The following is an 18,032-nucleotide window of genomic DNA, read 5'->3' as shown; positions in this document are numbered from 1 at the left end:
GAAGCCAAAAGCGGCTGGCGAAGGCCAGTTTGCTGATTGGCCTCAGGGCAGTCGGCTTCAAGGTCCGCCCTATGCGGAGCCCCCGCCCTGCGTAGTGCGTCAGCAATGCGCAGAGAGGCAATGCGCAGAGAGGCAATGCGCAGAGAGGCAGTGCGCAGAGAGGCAGTGCGCAGAGAAGCAGTGCGCAGACTCATTCATTCCCAGAGAGGAACAAAGGAAAATACAACAGGCATTTCCGGTCTTTGAAGGAGCCGAGGGTGGGCGTGTCCACGCTCCGGTAGAATACTTACAAATTAAAGAGCTTGCCGAGTCGGTCCGTAAATACGGAACCAATGCTAATTTTACCTTGGTGCAGTTAGACAGGCTTGCCGGCATGGCACTAACTCCTGCCGACTGGCAAACGGTTGTAAAAGCCGCTCTCCCTAGTATGGGCAAATATATGGAATGGAGAGCGCTTTGGCACGAAGCTGCACAAGCGCAGGCCCGAGCAAACGCAGCTGCTTTGACTCCAGAGCAGAGAGATTGGACTTTTGACTTGTTAACGGGTCAGGGAGCTTATTCTGCTGATCAGACAAACTACCATTGGGGAGCTTATGCCCAGATTTCTTCCACGGCTATTAGGGCCTGGAAGGCGCTCTCTCGAGCAGGTGAAACCACTGGGCAGTTAACAAAGATAATCCAGGGACCTCAGGAATCCTTCTCAGATTTTGTGGCCAGAATGACAGAGGCAGCAGAGCGTATTTTTGGAGAGTCAGAGCAAGCTGCGCCTCTGATAGAACAGCTAATCTATGAGCAAGCCACAAAGGAGTGCCGAGCGGCCATAGCCCCAAGAAAGAACAAAGGCTTACAAGACTGGCTCAGGGTCTGTCGAGAGCTTGGGGGACCTCTCACCAATGCAGGCTTAGCGGCCGCCATCCTTCAATCTCAGAACCGCTCCATGGGCAGAAATGATCAGAGGACATGTTTTAATTGCGGAAAGCCTGGGCATTTTAAGAAAGATTGCAGAGCTCCAGATAAACAGGGAGGGACTCTCACTCTTTGCTCTAAGTGTGGCAAGGGTTATCATAGAGCTGACCAGTGTCGCTCTGTGAGGGATATAAAGGGCAGAATTCTTCCCCCACCTGATAGTCAATCAACTGATGTGCCAAAAAACGGGTCATCGGGCCCTCGGTCCCAGGGCCCTCAAAGATATGGGAACCGGTTTGTCAGGACCCAGGAAGCAGTCAGAGAGGCGACCCAGGAAGACCCACAAGGGTGGACCTGCGTGCCGCCTCCGACTTCCTATTAATGCCTCAAATGAGTATTCAGCCGGTGCCAGTGGAGCCTATACCATCCTTGCCCCCGGGAACCATGGGCCTTATTCTCGGCCGGGGTTCACTCACCTTACAGGGCTTAGTAGTCCACCCTGGAGTTATGGATTGTCAACATTCCCCTGAAATACAGGTCCTGTGCTCAAGCCCTAAGGGCGTTTTTTCTATTAGTAAAGGAGATAGGATAGCTCAGCTGCTGCTCCTCCCTGATAATACCAGGGAGAAATCTGCAGGACCTGAGATAAAGAAAATGGGCTCCTCAGGAAATGATTCTGCCTATTTGGTTGTATCTTTAAATGATAGACCTAAGCTCCGCCTTAAGATTAATGGAAAAGAGTTTGAAGGCATCCTTGATACCGGAGCAGATAAAAGTATAATTTCTACACATTGGTGGCCCAAAGCATGGCCCACCACAGAGTCATCTCATTCATTACAGGGCCTAGGTTATCAATCATGTCCCACTATAAGCTCCATTGCCTTGACGTGGGAATCCTCTGAAGGGCAGCAAGGGAAATTCATACCTTATGTGCTCCCACTCCCGGTTAACCTCTGGGGAAGGGATATTATGCAGCATTTGGGCCTTATTTTGTCCAATGAGAGAGCAGCGTTGGGGGATAATGTCGACATTTCCACTCCCAATGACGGTGATGTATAATGCTCAAGTATTCTCCTGCTTTTTTACCACTAACTGGGAACTGGGTTTAGCCTTAATTCAGACAGCCTTGGCTCTGTCTGGACAGGTCCAGACGACTGACACCATTAACACTTTGTCAGCCTCAGTGACTACAGTCATAGATGAACAGGCCTCAGCTAATGTCAAGATACAGAGAGGTCTCATGCTGGTTAATCAACTCATAGATCTTGTCCAGATACAACTAGATGTATTATGACAAATAACTCAGCAGGGATGTGAACAAAAGTTTCCGGGATTGTGTGTTATTTCCATTCAGTATGTTAAATTTACTAGGGCAGCTAATTTGTCAAAAAGTCTTTTTCAGTATATGTTACAGAATTGGACGGCTGAATTTGAACAGATCCTTCGGGAATTGAGACTTCAGGTCAATTCCACGCGCTTGGACCTGTCGCTGACCAAAGGATTACCCAATTGGATCTCCTCAGCATTTTCCTTCTTTAAAAAATGGGTGGGATTAATATTATTTGGAGATACACTTTGCTGTGGATTAGTGTTGCTTCTTTGATTGGTCTGTAAGCTTAAGGCCCAAACTAGGAGAGACAAGGTGGTTATTGCCCAGGCGCTTGCAGGACTAGAACATGGAGCTCCCCCTGATATATGGTTATCTATGCTTAGGCAATAGGTCGCTGGCCACTCAGCTCTTACATCTCACGAGGCTAGACTCATTGCACGGGATAGAGTGAGTGTGCTTCAGCAGCCCGAGAGAGTTGCACGGCTAAGCACTGCAATGGAAAGGCTCTGCGGCATATATGAGCCTATTCTAGGGAGACATGTCATCTTTCATGAAGGTTCAGTGTCCTAGTTCCCTTCCCCCAGGCAAAACGACACGGGAGCAGGTCAGGGTTGCTCTGGGTAAAAGCCTGTGAGCCTAAGAGCTAATCCTGTACATGGCTCCTTTACCTACACACTGGGGATTTGACCTCTATCTCCACTCTCATTAATATGGGTGGCCTATTTGCTCTTATTAAAAGGAAAGGGGGAGATGTTGGGAGCCGCGCCCACATTCGCCGTTACAAGATGGCGCTGACAGCTGTGTTCTAAGTGGTAAACAAATAATCTGCGCATATGCCGAGGGTGGTTCTCTACTCCATGTGCTCTGCCTTCCCCGTGACGTCAACTCGGCTGATGGGCTGCAGCCAATCAGGGAGTGACACGTCCTAGGCGAAATATAACTCTCCTAAAAAAGGGACGGGGTTTCGTTTTCTCTCTCTCTTGCTTCTTGCACTCCTGCTCCTGAAGATGTAAGCAATAAAGCTTTGCCGCAGAAGATTCTGGTTTGTTGCGTCTTTCCTGGCCGGGCGTGAGAACGCGTCTAATAACGAAACACAGACTGGGACCCCATCACTGACTGTGTTTTGCTTTCCCTGAGCAGCTTGCCAGCAGTACTCCAGCAGCCCCGTGGCAAGGCAGACACTTAACACATATGGGTGCTAGGTACTGAACTGGAGTTGTAAGTATGCACACCAAAGTCTTATTTAATCATTTACACTTACTTATTTACTCACCAAAGTGACCTGATATGGATGGCCTCAAGGAATTAAACCAAGTTAGCTGGAGCAAAACTGTGGCAATCTTATTTAGACTAATACAACTTTCTATATGCTTATCAGAAACAGAATATAGTGGCAACTGCCAGGATCAATGCAGTTGTAGTTGCCAGGATTCAATATTCACTAACTATACAGGGTACAAAAGATTAATGTCTAAGACCAATTGTCCTGTCAGGCTTCCATACTTCCTTGACTTTGAAGGGAACATACAGAGAAGTAGAAAGTGCTATGATTGCTTTACTGCCTGAGAGAGTACCTTGGTCTCTCAAGAGCTGGAAGGCACATTGTGCCCCAGGAGTCATGGACTCTAACCTGAAAAACCTATGACACATGCCCCTCAAGGCAGCTAGGCCAGGCCAACTCCCTGGTTCCATGCACTGAGTCTTCTGGAAGAACACCTGGTGATCTTAACCAGTGAGCCATCTCTCCAGTCCAGGAATGAGATCCTTTTATTTAGCAAAGATGAATGAACAATGAAGATGACTTTTATTCAGAGCAAGACCAAGGAGTTAATTACTAGAAAACCAGGAGTGTACTGCTTAGAAGGCAAGACATGTATTTAAAAGAAAAAATTATAAGTATAGAAATTAGGATGATGGATAGTAATATGAGGGGCTGTAAATGTGACAGTCAGAAGACATTTTAAAGTGAGAAGTCAGAAAATAATAGGAACAAACTAAAGGAAGATATTTGATAATCTTACATTTTCTGCTTGATATTGGAACAGCAGAAGAATAATGCATTTAGCGAGAATCCAGAATTTAAGCAGCATCAGAAGGAAGAACAGCTTCAGGGTGGTTTGTTTCTGATTCAGTGGAGAAGAAAACTAAGCCTGGAATAGCAAGGGACTAACCTAAGGAACAGACAAAGTGGGGAAAAGCAAGAAGATGCTTAATACCCTTAGTCTATAATGAAAGCTTAATGAACTCAGTCTATAATGAAAAGAATAATCCTTCTAACCAGCAGAACAGGCTGGAGATGAGGCTTGGGCCAGAGATTGATAGTTCCTTGCAGCACAGTGAGCACCTGGAATGGGGATAACATTTGAAATGTAAATAAAAAAATATCCAATAAAAGAAAAAAAAGAAAAAGAAAAAAAGAAAAGAAACACCAGGCGGTGGTGGTGCACGCCTTTAATCCCAACTCTTGGGAGGCAGAGGAGGCAGATTTCTGAGCTCAAGGCCAGCCTGGTCTACAAAGTGAGTTCTCTGTACAGCCAGGGCTACACAGAGAAACCCTGTCTCAAAAAACAACACACACACACCCCCAAAAAAAAAAAGAAAGAAAGAAGGAAAGAAAGAAAGGGAGGGAGGGAGGGAGGGAGGGAGGGAGGGAGGAAGGAAGGAAGGAAGGAAGGAAGGAAGGAAGGAAGGAAGGAAGGAAAGAAAAGAAACTAACAAGCTTTGAAACATGAAAAAAAGAAACGAATGTAGATTGTGCTGGGATGAAACCCAGATGAATATGCTAAAGGCAAATCCTGGGAACTTGCCATTTCCTTTATTTACCAAATACATAAGAATGTTGTAGAAATTTGTAATCCCAATCCAGAGTTTTTACTCCACCTTTGACCAGTCAGTTCTCAGATAAAAAATACACAACTTTTATTATTTACAATAAGCCTTAAATAGCACAAGAGCTGAGCAAATACCTATCCTCTATGCTAAGCACTCTACTTTTCTATCAATAAGCTCAAGTTATCACTTACAATGTTTCATCTGAGCTGCTCTTAACTCCAATTGGCCAGTCCTTAGGCTTTCATGACTCACCTAACCCATGGTATCTCTTTCCCCTTCACCTTCTTCTCTCCCTCATGGTTCTCGCCCAACCCCTCAGGGCCTGGGAACCCTAAAACCTGCATATGTCTCTTCTGCCCAACTATTGACTGTTGACATCTTTATTTACCAATCAGAAATAATTTGGGACAAAGTCACGTGGTGTCACTTGAGTCTATGTGCAGACTCTCTCATCTTTGGGGAAACCAGGTCTTGGGGGCCCATACTTAGCATCACAATACACAGCAAAAGACCAAACCTCAACAACTCTCCTTTCTGGTCCAATAAAAGGCTCCTTTTCTCTCAGACATAAATGGAATACTATTATAACAATTATGAAAATTATAACATCCAGTCCATTTTATTTGGCAATTTAGATAAAGTATTTTATCATCTATCCTAACTTAATGAGTTTATAATTGTGTAACTAAATCACCTTTGATTTTAACTTGTGTTACCATCTTAAAACCTTCTTTTAAAATCCTAAAGAACTTAAGTTTAATTGTGAGACTATAACTCTCTTGTCTTCAACCCGACAGAGATTTGAGAAGGAGTAAATATTATTTGAGTGTACAGGAAATGCAGGGACACAGTTTCCAAAAATCACAGAAATGACAGTCCTGAGCAGTCCCCAATATTCATTATAATGTTGGAGAATCTATCTTCTACCTTCTGGCCCAGAACATCTGACAAAACTTACGTGAAGCAGGACTAGCTCAGCCTGTCTTGGCAGAGCTTAGCAGTAGACTATTTTGCACCCATTTGTCCTTTTTATACAGCATTTTGTCTGCAGATAAAGTTGGGCATTTTTTGCCCAGTGGCTAGATTGACACAAGTGAAACAACTCTATATATATGGAGGTAATTTATGTTCATCATCTTTTTTGAAGTAGAATGGGAGTACTATTAGGAGCAGAACTGCCTCATAGTTAAAAGATCTTTTAATAATGAAATGATTTTAAATGCCATATTTTGTGGAGCTCTGGTGCTTTTGAATACCATTTATCTATATGTAGCAATCTGAATTGTTAAACATTATTTATCTCTAGTTATTTACTATTTGAATAACTTTGAACACATTTTATTGTAATTAACAAAATTAGTATCTAATATGACCATGAGTTTTGACTATTAACTTGCATTACTTAATTATTTTAAACAGTGTATAATAGCAGCTATTAAAAGGATTGGGACTAAGCCTTGTATTTTAAATGAGTTGCGTAAGTACAAGGCCTAACTAAAAGTAACAAAATTAATCTTAAATTTTGTATTGGTGTATAAATATTTATATTAATGAAAACTTTAAACCAGTATCAATATACAAAATTTTGTATCAATGTAAGAAAATATAACTTTAATTCTTCATCAAGACATGAAGATCTCTACTAATGTAAGATTATGGCTATAAAATGCTTTTGCTTAAGAGTAGATTTAATAATCCATGCATATCTGTCTAATTTCATATAATATTACCACATACTTCTTTTTTCTTTCAACCCTTTCCCCTTTACCTAAGAAAGAAGTCCCTGAGTCTAAGCTCCCTATTTCGTTTCCTCCCCACCCCAAAGCATAATTATATGTAAGTTATTCTTAAAATGACAACATACCTATAATTTATAAAGTAACCCAAACCATCTACCCCTACTTAGCAGATTGAGACAACAGTTCTGTTATAATTGCTCCCTGCTGAGCTGCGATGAAGAATTCATGTTTAGGTACAAAAAGGAAATTGGAAAAATGGTTACATCAAAATAAAGCCAGCTGGAATTATTTGTTGTCCAGTTTTTATGTGTTGAGAAAATTCAGGGCTTAACTAAAGTTCTAATTAGGTCCATTTGAAAGACTGAATGAACCAGTCGTTGGAGATTAGTAGTCCTCTCTGAAGCAGTTCTTGAAGCAAGTCTCTGGAAACAGCATTAATTCAGGCAAGATCAGGCAGGGAGCTGGAACAGCAGGTCATTCCAGCATCCCTGGGGGTGAATCTTGTCAGGGCTGCGCTCTTGGTGCTTCATTTTGTAATATATCAACCTTACAACCTTAGTTCTATAGAGATATTTGTACGGAATGTGGAAGGTACAGAGATCAGTTAATGATGAATTTTTGTTCCTTGTTTGAGCAGGTTAAAGACAAGTGTCTTTTTTTATGAGTTAGCTCGATCAATAAACACATTATGATATAAATCTTTATTCATGCCATATGAAAGATGGTATGATGATTTCTGAGTACTCTGCTATAGAAAACAGGATCCATTAGCTATGTAAAATTCAAGTCTGGCTAGAGACATTTTTATATATCTGTTCCAGGGCTGCTTCCACATAGAAGAATGAACAAATCATGTTACCTGTCCTGTTTGGTCAATTTGATTTTTTTCTTCCTGTCTGCAGCCAAGATCCTCAGGGGTCTTCTTCTATCAGATTTGATCCTTATTACTTTGGAAGGAGTCCAAAGCCTTTCTTTTTCTTTCCTGTTAACACAAATACAGAGCCTCTTCCAAAATAGCATGTCCTTGGTCCAGCAACCTGACGTCATCAAAGTGTAGATTGATTCAATTTAGCAGCCCCTTTTTTATTTAGATCTGTTCTACTTTGACCCTTCTTATAGAGGATTTGTAATATCATTATAACCACCAAACTTATAACCACATTCAATTTGATAATTAAAACAATTTTTAAGATAGTAATAATAATTATTATTATTTGTTAAGATAGAGTTTCTCTGTGTAGCCTGAGCTGATCTCGATTTGTTTATAGATTAGGTTGGTGTCAGACTCATAAGAAATCTATGTATCCATTCCTTTGTCTCCTAACCATTGAGATCAAAGACCTGGATTTTAAAAGGTTTGCAAAATCAACCAGAGAGCTAAAAACTGCTGTTAAAATGTGAACAGAAAACCAGGAAAATAAGGCAGCAGCACAAACAAAACAAAAAAGAATGACTACAAAACCTGCTCAGCACTTGGTTAAAGAAAAGATAAAAATTAGTTACTACCTGGAAGACACTTGAAAGAATGTGTCATGTTGTAATGTACTAATATCATCATATGATCTGGGTCTGGAAGGATACCAAGTTTGTCATCTGGAGGAGGTGCAAAGGCACCTGGCCAGCACGCCATGGAGTGCTAATGGAGTTTCTGGAGCAGGAGGTAAAGGACAGACAGCCTGAGCCAACTGAAGACAAAAGGCAGCTGGGTGGTACCCTGTAGTCCCTTTCCAGAAGAAGTCCTTGCCTAGAGTGTACTCTCATCTGTAATGTCCTCTAAACAGGTTAAGTGATATGCACAGTGCACAAAGGATCTGCTGGGTTGCCTGAGGGCCATTTAATCACAAATGGTTGGGATTTCCTGCTGGGAACAGCCCAACAGAACTAAAGGCACTAGGAAAGCCTGCTGAGTATTGTTGAGGCCTTGAGGAAACTGCATAAAGGTGTAACCTTCACTGCAACCTTCTAAAGATTTTAGGACTAACTTGATGTCTCAAACTCTGGAGGAGTCCTTTGGGAAGGTTCCCTAAGGGAAGTAAATCCTGAGCTCAGATTTCAGAAGTAGGGTATTGTTTATATTGAGCCCATCATCCTACCAATGCATGATCAAAAGCCCAGAGAAAGAATCACTGAGTTATGGACAGATTGAAGAATTGTGATGGCTGGCTTCTGCTGTAACTGCTCCTTCTGCTGCTGCTACAGGAAGTTTCGGCTTGACTTCCCTGGCTCCAGTAAAAGCTCAAATTATAGCTCATGGGCCTGTAGAGAGGCATCCCTCATTACAACAGCCATAAACTCATATATGAGATTCAGAGAGCTTGTAAATACTCTTCAGCAGTGCCTGTGTACCAGTGAGTGGCTTTTTACGATGACTGCGAGGCTGAAATTGCCTTGTAAAAACTGAGAGCAGGTTCTTGAAAAGAAGTCAGTCCCGCTTTGGACCTCATACATATCAGCTAACCAGCCTACTCTATTAAAGGAAACGGATGGTTGCCAGGGACTGGCAGTTTTAAAGAAGTACGGGTCTTTTGGTTTGTTTGTTTGTTTGTTTTCCTGCACCATAGAGTGATATGTTTGTAGAAGAAATATTGCAAAGTATAGGAAAATAAAAATAATGAAGTAAAAACGATAACTTCCCTATTCAGGTTTTACAAGTCACTTGTAATCCTGGCTTATAATAGTCTTTCAATGTTTCATGTGTGTATGGATTACAAAAGTGTATTACATGTGTGTGTGTGTGTGTGTGTGTGTGTGTGTCATGTGTTTTACTGTATCATAGACTACATGAAATTTAATATTTTAACGTCTTTTAGTTTTTGACAGTTCTTTAATTGTTTTTATGTGAAAAATCTTTATAGACAATTATTTGTGAGCTGGGCTTGGTGGAGTGCATCCATAAGTCCAATATTTGGAAGGTTGGGTCAGGGGGGTTGCTTTGAGTTTGAGGATAGCTTGAGTTTCTTAGTGAGACCATGTCTGGAAGGAAGGAAGGAAGGAAGGGAGGAAGGAAGGAAGGAAGGAAGGAAGGAAGGAAGGAAGGAAGGAAGGAAGGAAGGAGGGAAGTGATCTGTTTCCTGAGCAGGTGCTGCTGAGCTCTAAGAGAGTTGGCCTTCTTTTGTGGTACCTGATCTTTCTTCTAAGCAAGGGACATTTGGGGAAGGCCTGTCTCTTCTTGTTGCTTTCTCCCTAGGGGATGCTGTAGGCTGAGTTCTCTTTTGGAAACCTGGTGGTCTCCTTTATACATCTCTCCCATGCCCGAGAGCCTGAACTGTCCTCTACGTGCTAAGAGAATTGTTTCTTTGCATGTCTTCACCTTCTTCTCTCAGGTAGCACCTACCATATGCATGTCCTAACCAATATGTGCTTAGAGTATAGTTCTGCTAAACTCTTTGTTTTCCTAATTGTAATCAGGGAATTAATTGCTCAGTATCATGAACATGCCTCTCTCTGCAGCTCTCTTCATGGATCAGTAGTAGCTCTGTCAAGGCTGCACCCAAATGCTAGATGAAGCCACCAGTCTGACCATCAGTGCTATCTGATAATACACTTCAGTATAGTGTGTCCAGATTTCATCCACTTTACAGAAAGTTTTAGAATTTTCTTCCTTTTAATGACTGAATACGACTCTGTTCTTTTAGCATACAATATATCTTATTGTACTTAAAGTTCAATATATTTTACCCATTGTTGGAGACTTCAGCTGCTTCCATCACTGTGTTATGAATAATGATACTATGAATGGAAGTATGCACATATCTGACCTGGTCTCTGCATACATTCTGCATTCATACAATCAGAAACAAACTGCTCAATCTGAATTTATCTCCTATACTGTTAAAGCTGATACACCCAGAATTTTGAATCAAGTTGCATTTTTTAATGTCATTATAGACTGTTAAATATAATTTCTGTCTATTGTTTATTACACAGTTACAGTATTTTGATTGCTTCCAACTTTCCACTACTATAATACTATAATAAACATCATATATGCAAACCTTTGAAGATTTCCTAAGTATGATAAATTATTAGAGGAGAAATTATTGTGTCAAAAGCATGAGCAGTTTTAAAGTTCTTGACACACATTCATGAATTTCTTTTTCATGAAATTTGGGTTGACATTTAACCCCATACTTCTCAAGAAAAAGTTGACTGATTTTGCCATCTTAGGTCCCAAGTTGGTCCTGATTCACTAACATGTTTATGGTTCTGAGTCTCTGTAAAAGAAGTACTTAAGACATTTTATTAATGGAAATGAATAGAAATTGGCAATTTCTTGTGTGAGAAGGTAGGAGTACAGTGGTGAGGATGATGGGGCTGAGTGAATACTTCAGAAGAGAGCACAGAGCACCAGGATGTCTTGAGTATCCCTATGCGAAAGTTGCTTTATATATTCTATCAGTCTTCCAAGCACTCTAAAAGAGAGATATGTTGCTCCTCATTGTCCAGTAAGAAAAACTGAAGCTTAGAAATATGCAAAGGTCCAGAATGACACACAGTCAGGTGGTTCAGTCAGGTCTCTGACACTGGCTTTGACGTCTGTCCACTATAGCATCATGTTCTTAGGAGATGATCTGTACCCTGGGAAAGTAGAAATGTTCCAAAGTCAAAACTGAATTTTATCATTAGTTCCTGGATTTGGGGAGAGGTAAAGATTGCCATGCTGTGTGTGTGTGTGGGGGGGGGGGGTTAGGGGTGGTTATTATAAACTGTGCCTTCATCTTGTGATGAATCAAATTTGCCTGGGAAAAGGTGTGGGTTTAGAACTCATGGCATGTCACTGAACTGGATAAACTGATTTAAACAGATGCCACAAACCCCAGCTGAGCCACCAACAACCCTCACATCTGCCTTGATGAAGTATGTGCGTGAGGGCCTACAACAGGAAAAAACCAACAAACAAATCTGATATGAATATCCAGGGGGGGAGGCAGGAAACCAGAACCAGTTAAGTGAGAAAGACTAGGTAGGTCATGGAAGGAAAACACATAAATCTGTGGTTTGCTTTAGATTCCTGCATTGTTATTTAGTCTGGGGACAACTAATACCCCATACATGTGAAGGTGTGACTTAATTTTTCAATGATTGTGGATAAGGTGGTGTAATTAAATTTTATGACACCCATTCATAAGACAAACAGATACTTCAGCAGTAGGTATGGCTACTGATCTTATCAGGAAATAATAGATGCCAAATGGAGTTGTGAGTTCCTTACTGGTGTGTCATGGAAAATAGGTAGATTTTTGTTAGGTAGTTTAAAAGGGCAGCTATGTGTTTGCTGTGAATAACAAGCACTGGGAAAATGTCTCTGATGAATTAGCAGGTGTTTGAGGAGGGATGTTCATGGCTGTGGTGAGCAGAGTCCCTTTACCAACACTTCCCTGCCTTAGGAGAGGTGGCCCAAACAGTCACTTGTAGGATCAATGGTGGCTATTCAGTAGCCATTGGGAATTTTATCAAGCCAGGGTTAGTCTAGGTAGGTCTACAGGCAGAGGGCACAGGGGCTGTCCCAGGTCAGGGTCCTTGGTTACCTCAAGGTGTTTTTTTTTTTTTTTGTGCCTTAGTTACATCTAGCTCCTTGACAGAACAGTAGACCTGACTCATGTTATAATAAACCCACTGTGTGTGTGTGTGTGTGTGTGTGAGTGTGTGTGTGTGTGTGTGTGCGCGCGTGCGTGTGTGCGTGAGTTCAGGAATTTTCTTCTACATGTGATGGCATTGCTTTTGAAAAAAAATAACGAAAACTTAAATGATGAAATGTATTATGAAGCAAAAAGAGAAAAAAGATTTTTCTTGTCCATATGACCCAGATTGTATTTGAAGTCAGATGCTGTCAATGCAAATGATTTACTGGCCTCTCCAGCTGCCCACATCCTCCGTCTATCACCTTGCATCCTGTGGAAAAGTAAGCCAACTAGAGTTACTGCCCTGCTTCTTCTTGTCTAACAGCTTATTGATCTTGAGAATAATAAAGACAGAGCAGAGAAAACCCACTTTGGGGTCAGTGGACAGGACAGAGGCCTGGGAGGGAAACAGGAAAAGTTGGTGTTGCACCTATTTATAGATAATATAATTTATGTATAATAGTATAAATAAATATACTATTTAAAATAGTACTGATTCATCCCTAGTTCTTGGCTTTTGTGTTTTAAATCCTCTAATTAACTATGGTCATTACGGCTGCTAAAAGTGAAAACTATCTTTATGAGAATAAATTGTAGTCTGTGAGAATCTTCTGTAGTGATCAAATTTTATCTGATTAGACATTTTTCTTCTTAAAACATTTTTTTTTGATTTATGAATGGCTGGCATGAATGCTTCATTCAATTCTTAGCATTTTTTTTAAAGGCTTACCATGTCATTTGCTAGGAATTAAGTGTATAAATTTATTCTCACACCTACCTATGTAGAGGTGCCATTATTTTCTCCACAATAGAGACAAAGCTATTAAGACAAATACCTTGATCAGAGGTACACCTCTTGTGAGAAACTGAACTGAGGAATAACCTTTCACCATAATGCATAATCCTAACCAAAAACTCTGCTGACGTGGCCTGCCCTAAGTCACTGGACATAGCCTATGGAAGTTACTGTTACAAATTATGAATGTACACGTTTATATTTTGTGTATGTGTTTAGATATGGAAGTGTAGTTTGCATGCAGATATAACTTATATAGTTGACACATAAATGTATCATTAAAGGTACTCATGTATATATGCACAAATGGATATATTTTTATGGTGATTTGTATAGAGGAGAGTCTGGAAGGGTTAAATACAATGGCCATTTTTTTACTTCATAGTGTTTGGGTTTTTTTTTTTTTTTTCTGTTTTTCGAGACACGGTTTCTCTGTGTATCCTTGGCTGTCCTGGAACTCTCTCCTTAGACCAGGCTGGCCTCGAACGCAAAAATTTGCCTGCCTCTGCCTCTCAAGTGCTGGGATTAAAGGCGTGTGCCACCACTGCTCAGCAATAGTGCATTTTTGTGCTTCTTTCTATTTTGGGTCTTTTGTGATTTTCCTGAGACAAATGTATAATCATTTGTAGCTAAATCTGTGTCTCATTGTTTAGGGCAATTAAAATCATGCAATGACTGAGTTCCTGTGTATTCCATACAAGGTGACATAAAACTTAATCTGTGTCTAGTTCAGTAACTGGCTACCTCATTACCTGATTCGTATGCTTTTCTTTTCCAGACAGAATAGCAGAGACTGCTAATGGCATGTGTTGCCATTTCTTCTTATCATTCTATCCTACATGTCTTCCGGGAGAGATAATCTGTGCCATGAGAAGAAGGTTCAAAGCAGAAGAAGCCACGATGGACAAGGAATGGTGCTGACATTCCTGATGGACAAGGGAATGTACTTCTATGTTTTAACATGTTCCACAGCTTAACCCATAGCCTCCCAGTAAGAACTGGGCCTTGGATAACTATAAGCCCCTGGCCACTAATGCAGACACTAGTGTTTGTCAATATTCCTAATGCTGCCACCTTTTAATACATTTTCTTATATTGAGGTAACCCTCCAACCATAAAACTGTTTTATTGCTACTTTATAGCTATGATTTTGTTACTGTTACGAATCATAATGTAAACATGTGATATGTAGGATATCTGATGTTCGATCCCAAAGGAGCCACGACTCACAGGTTCAGAACCAGTGCAGTAGAAGAAATCCAACTGCTTGCTTTAGTTTTTTTTTTCCTTCTCTTTATTAGAAATGTGGAGATATAGGGTGTTCCCTCTCCAGCTCCAACACTCTCACTTTATGCAGCTTCTAGCAAAGGGAGCTGGCAATCACTACTTGCAGCTCATATATAGACGAGAAATGCTGAAGAGTGAGTGACACACAGCACTGTGTAATCTACATTAGTGCTAGGAAGCAAATTTAGTTTTCACATAAACATGGCATGAATAGGATAGAGCTTTGCTCTCAAGACCTCTGAGGAAAACATATAGATCACCATTTTCCACCTCGAGGAAAGAAACCCATAGAATTACCTTCCTGCTCATTAAAAAAGCTTCACTAAGCACATGTTCCCTAGGGGAGAAAAATCAGTCACTTTCACAACCATCCCTATGCAGTGGTACTGAGGTCCTTGCAGGGGATATGGCTGTACAGATACTGGCTACTATTTGGCAGTGGGAGTGGCTGCATGAAGTGCACTTCTCAATAGAGAAACTCAGTAGAAATCCCATTGCTCAGAGAAACTGGAGGTGGAGCTTGCCTGAGGCTTCCAGACCATTCCTTTTAGTGCTCCAGTTAAAGGCTGTGCTGCTGGGCTTCTCCTCTTCCTATTCAAGGAAAAAAAAAAAAGCAAATTTTTAGTGGTGCTATTCCTAAGTGTCACTAGGGGACAGTCTTTCCAGCTGCATGGCTTGCTGGACTTTCAAAGGCTTCATCTGAGTATCCTTGAGGACAGGGCCACTTTCTATACTGTGGCCAATACAACTGGAGGGTATAAGCTTTACAACATTCACAAAAATGTGCGGAACAGAAATTGATGACTGCCTTTCTAAAAGTTTGCAAAAGCTGTTCCTGTATATGTGTAAAATATCTACATGTTCGTGTGCTGTGTGATTGCATTTGTGCACATGCATTTGAAGGCTAGAAGTGGACATCAAATATCTTCCTCTTTGGTTGTACATCTGAGTTTTTGAGGCAGGACTTCTCACTAAATCTGGTGCTCACTGAGTGGCTAGATTGGCTGGCTAGCAAGCTCTGGGGATCCACCTGTCTCTATCTTGCCCTGATGTCCAGCTCCAGTATCACAAGTGTGAACCATCACATTTGTTTTGTTTTTTTTATGTGAGTACTGGGGATCAGGTCCTCATGCTTGTATGGCTGGTATTTTACTAATGAGCCATCTTCCCTGCCCCATTTTCATTGTTAAATATGCAAAATAGACATACAACTTTATGAATATCATTCACTGTTAGATTCAGCATTAAGAAATTTTTAATGGAGTTTTTTAAAGATTGTGTTCTGCAGTTTCAAAGTTAAAGCTAGAACCAATAAATGTACTATGTATATCTAAATAACTTAAAAACAAAATTATAGGAGAGCTAAAAACTTACAGGAATTATATTTCGGCATCATAAAGGTGCATTTTCTTATGCTTAGAATGATGTGGGAGAATGTGTCTGTCCTTGAAAAGAAAGCTTAGAGTTCATCTCACTTGCTTTAAGTAAATTTCACATTCCCACCAAGTCTGTATATTTTGCACAGTTTTCTCCCTTTGTCCCTACAATAACAGGCACATTGTCTGAAAAAAAATCTATATGGAAACTTGAAAGTTTTAGAATGGCTAGTGAACACTCAAAGGAAACTGTGGGCATGGCCTGGGATGGAGCAACCTAGTTACCCTGAGTGCAAGACTCTGGAAACAACCCAGCTGTGAGCTGCATAAGAGCAGATCCTTCTGAAGTCTCACAAGTCTAGATAGCCCAGACCCTGGGACTGGCATTCAAAACCCCATTCTTCCAGTTACAACAGTAAACAGTTTTCAGGTGGTCTTTCTGGCTTATAACCCCTTCCTCTTTTGGAAGATCCATAGGAACGAGTGTCCTGAGACCAGTGCTTCTCAGTAACACCTGTGATCTGGATTGTGTTCAATTTTGCAGTCATTGCTCTGTGTAGGGATTATTGTAACTGGTGTATGATAAAAGAAGGATCAAGTAAGTTTCTTTAATAAATGGTTACTGACTGTGGCTGTGTGCCGCTTCACCTACAGAGGACAGAGCAGGAACAAGACAGGCATTTACAGTGTTGAACTGTGCTGACCTCTCCTCTCATTTTCTATTCCCACCAGGAGATGTGAGACCCTCTCACTATTCCTAAATTTTTAGGGATTATTTTTGTGATGCTAATGGTGAAAAATGTTTTCTTGAGTTTCTAGTATTAAACAAGCTATGCTGGTTTTAATATATATAAGAACTATATTTTAATAATTTTTATTTGTGTGTTTGTGTGTGTGTGTGTGTGTATACATCTGTGTGTGTACATGTTCCCACAGAGGCCAGAAGTGGATTTCTGATCCTTCCACAGGTATTTGTGAGCCATATGATGTGGCTGCTGGGATCTAAACATCAGTCCTTAACCCCTGAACAATCACTGAGCCATCTCGTCAACCCTGAGGATTGTATTCTTACGTGAACCGTGTGTTTACATATTTCAGCCATCATCATTCCTTATTTTGTGCATTTGTGCTTTATTACCCTGTCTTATCTTAAAACTTAAGTTTCTTAATAGTTTGTACCATGTTGATTAGAAATACTAGTTTCTAATATTAGTAATTCTATAGAAATAATAATAATAATTCTATAATAAATAATAATTCTATAGAAATATTAGTATTTCTAATAAAGCAACTTGTTTGCTTGTTCACTAGTTGACTGCTTTTCTCTTATTGTTAATTTCTTCTTGTGATTTTTTTTTCATTTTACTTTTGGAGGAGTTGCTATTTTTCCAGCCTTTTAATTAATAACTACCATTTAAAGGGAATTATTCAATTTTATTTTCTATTAATCTCTCTTTGTCTAAAAGTTGTTTAACACTGTATGTATCACTGCTAATTCTCAGCAATAACATAGGCTGACAATATTTATCAATATTTCATGCATCTGTAGAAATCATATTTGTGTTATTTCTATTTTGAATAGTAGTGAATTAATATTGTCTTTTCTAATAAGAACTTGTGGGGGTTTTTTTGAGCCCTTACTAAGCACCAGGTGTTTCTCCCAAGTGCCTTTTTTTTCTTTTCTTTTTGAGATTTTAATTAATTGCAACACTTCTCCTTTCCCTTTCCTCCAAGACCTCCCCATACCCCTCCTTGCTCTCTTTCAAATTCATGGCATCTTTTCCCATTACTTGCTGTTTCATGCATATATGTGTATAAATATATCACATATATATAATTTGCATGTACCTATATATTCTTGAGTACAACCTGGTCTATCTGTATTTGATACTTCTATGTATGTTTTCAAGGCTGGCCATTTGGTATTGCACAGCTAGTTGATGTTCTCTTCTCTAGGGAAGACTATCTCTCCTGCTCTCAGCATTCCTTCGTTGCCTGTTTTTCGTTCAGGGTTGAGGCCTCATGGGCTTTTCCCATCCACTTTGCTGTGTCTATTGGGGTCATCCTTGTTCAGTTCATGTTTAGACATTCATGTTAGTGAGTACTTTTGTGGCTGGTTGTTGGCTTTTCCATGTGTACTTTTTG

This window comes from Mus musculus, chromosome 3 (assembly GCF_000001635.26).
Source record: "Mus musculus strain C57BL/6J chromosome 3, GRCm38.p6 C57BL/6J".
NCBI lineage: Eukaryota > Metazoa > Chordata > Mammalia > Rodentia > Muridae > Mus > Mus musculus.
Note: the sequence above shows the minus strand (reverse complement) of the source record.